Below are 3,563 nucleotides of genomic sequence, written 5' to 3'. Positions count from 1 at the left end.
AATCAGCAGCTTGCAATGGAGAATACCGCTAATATAAATTTCCAGGAACCAACAAAATGAGGCTGGCTATGTGACACCCAACAAATTTATTGCATTATTTTAGTCAGATAAAAGACAAGCTCCTATATTTCTATAGTCTACGTAGCTTGAATTTCATACATTGTAGAATGAAATGCATTTCTCAGGATGGAAAAATCAGAAAGAACATTTTAAACATTAGAAAATCAACTGCTTCTCTGATATCTCATTGTACGCTTTGGGCCTTGACCATGATATTTGATTCAGAGCCAATAAACTAAGAAATAGAGTTTATGAGCTCCAACTCTCTAACTTGATGTTCTCAATAACTATTATCTTGTTGCCTTAAGTTTCTCTCTTGAACACTCTGATATTTTTTAAAAAATGAAAAATAATGCCCAGTTTTGTAATATTGTCCATGAATTAACTCATTGTATTCATAAACCCAAACCTCCATGAATTTCCATTGGTGAAATATAAGAAGAAAACATCAAAAGCATACACAGAAAGAAAGAAAGAAAGAAAGAAAGAAAGAAAGAAAGAAAGAAAGAAAGAAAGAAAGAAAGAAAGAAAAGAAAGAACGAACGAAAGGAAGGAAGGAAGGAAGGAAGGTAAAGAAAGTCAACCCATAGGCTTATTCAACCAAAAAGAAAAATATTTGTATTTCTTTCATCTATAGACATTATCACGGAAAATACTTCTTCAAATTAGAAATAACATAAACCTGTTCACCTTTCATCTTAGGAAACAGTATTTACATGAAATTAGATATGGGTAAAAATATTAAATATATGTTTAAAATAGATATATCTATATTAACTTTCTCTCATTCTGACCATTGTAATTTCATATCCATGCTTTTTGTAACACCATCAGCCAATTGGCATTCTTCATCCCCAATGCCCTGCTCTACTTCTTTTTCCTGCAGCACTTACTGCCTTCTCACTAGGTAGTTGACTATGTGAATATAGTATGGTATGTAGTTGACTTCTTTATTATACTTATTTTTTAAGTTTATGATTTGCTTATTGTAAAAATTTATGCTGCACTAGGACATGGGTTTTTGTTTTGTTTACTGATGTTTTCAAGCTCCTAGAACAGTGCCTGGCACAGAGTAGGCACTGAACAAATATCCACTGAATTTGTAAGGTATTTAAGCTGGTTATCATTTTTAAAAGATGCGTAACTCCTTAGTTATTCTTGATTTCATCATGCACAAATTAATCCACTGAAATTTTGTCTGCATTTATAAATGGATGCCTATTTAATGTTTACAGATTCTCTAGCAATTGTTAGCATTTTTTGGTTTAAGTTTGATCTAAGGGAGAACTAAATTAAGGTAATTAATAAATAGACCAAAAATACCTGATGACTCACTTTCAAAAATATTTTAATGGTCTAAGCTACATACATTTCAATTAGTGATTTCTCCCCTATGACTTTATTTACCTTGTGTATTCTACCTTTATATCTATTATTTACTACTGTATTTTCAATTAATTATTACTCTATTGGCTTCATTCATTTAGCTCACATCAACCCATACATTTCTTAGTTGTAAGATTTCCTACAGAATACAAGCAAAGCATCAGGTGATCAGGCAAATTCAAAGCCCAGCAAAAGCACATTTGAGCAGTCTGTGTTTTCTATGTCATTTTCTTCCTATCCATTGCCTTTCAGCAATTTTAAGGTCAGATCTGCCCTGTGCTCCATCTTCACACATCTTCATTCTTTCATTCAGCTCTATCTTCTCAATTGTTAGCACTCTCTTAAGAAGATTCGAATGTTAAGTTGTGATACTTACAGAAGGTTCTTCATTACTCAAAGAACTTCCAAAACCTTGAATGTGTATCTGTTTATGGTAACATGATTCTTCACAGGATTGATACTTCAGTCAGAGAACAAGATTTCTCCTGGATCTCATGAATGAAATGAAAATGGCATTTGAGTAGAATACCTGAGTGTAAGACCTGGTTTTATTAATTACCAGATATCTCTCTTGGGCTAGATGTTCTTTAACAGCAATAGCCATGTCTACTCTCACAAGTAGTTACAAGATGTAATGCTCCTGAGAAAAGCTGTGCACACTCTAAGCTGCCATTCCAGAGTGTTCCCAATTCTCTACTAAAATACTTTAGGAATTCCTTAATATGTTAATATATGTTCTATAAAATATGACCAAAAACTAGAATGGGTGTCTGAGCCTTTAATTTGCTACTGTACATAATTAATCTCTAAAAGGAATATGTAGTGTGCTTTATTTTCTCAATTGTATTTTCTTAATTATAAAAGCTTTTTCTCAAGCTTCATCAGTTCTTCTGACTTGCAAAATAAAATATCCACTAAGTACTTGACCATAGAAGGGTTGATTATTTTCATACTATATAATAACTAAGTGACTACTCAACCTGTTTAAAAAGCTGATCTAGAGAAAACTGAAAGTTATTTGTTATGTGTAGCTCTCTTTATTTACTTAAATACAACTTTCGATTTTGAAATTTTTTAGTAATCTTTATCAAAAATACGTTTATTCTACAATTTCTTTTATAATAGCAATTAAAAGGATAAGATACTTATCTAACTTTAACAACAGAAGTGTAAGAACGTTGCAGTGGAAATGATAAAATATTGTTGAGGGAGATGAAAGAAGATCTAAGTAATCAGAGAAGCATTTCACATTTATGGATTGGAAGATCCAGTATTGTACAGATGGCAATTATTTTCAACTGATCCATAGATTCAACACTAACCCTATCAAAATTCCAGTAGGCCTTTACACAGAAATTGGAAATCGGTCCTAAAATTTATATGGGACTGGTGATGCTTAATTTTCTGTGTCAACAAGACTGGGCTAAGGAATGCCCAGATAGCTGGTAAAATATTATTTCTGGGTGTGTCTATGAGTGTGTTCCTGGAAGTGATTTACTATTTGAATCAGTAAGTCGAGTAAATAGGTTCTGCCCTCACCAATGTCGTTGAACATTATGTAATCTGTTGGGAGCTAAATACAGCAAAATGGCAGGGACAAGTGAATCCTCTCTGTTTTCTTAAATTGGAGCATCCAAATTTTCTTGCTTTCAGACATCAGAGCTCTTGGTTCTCAAGCCTTCCAGCTCTGGGACTTAAACCAGTTCTCCCCTCCTCTACTCCCATTTCTCAGTCCTTCAAATTTGGACTGAATTATACAACCATATTTCCCAGTTTTCCAGCTTGCAGATGGCATATTATGGAACTTCTCTATTATCTTGTGAGTTGATCCTTAGAATAAATCTTCTCTTACATAGCTACATATATCTTACTGATTCTGTTTCCTTGAAGAACCTTGACTATTATGAGATTGTAAAAATCTAAAACAGCCAAAAATTTTTTGAAAAAATAGAATGAAGCTTGGAGACTTTACAATTTCCAAAGTATTGTAAAGCTACCATAATTATGACTGTGTGATCCCAGCATAAGAGTAAATATGCAGGTCAACTGAACAGAATTAAGAGTTCAGAAATAAGGCTGGACACAGTGGCTCACGCCTGTAATCCTAGCACTTTGGG

The sequence above is a fragment of the Cebus imitator genome, unplaced genomic scaffold (genome assembly GCF_001604975.1).
Source record: "Cebus imitator isolate Cc_AM_T3 unplaced genomic scaffold, Cebus_imitator-1.0 Scaffold127, whole genome shotgun sequence".
In the NCBI taxonomy this organism is placed as follows: domain Eukaryota; kingdom Metazoa; phylum Chordata; class Mammalia; order Primates; family Cebidae; genus Cebus; species Cebus imitator.
Note: the sequence above shows the minus strand (reverse complement) of the source record.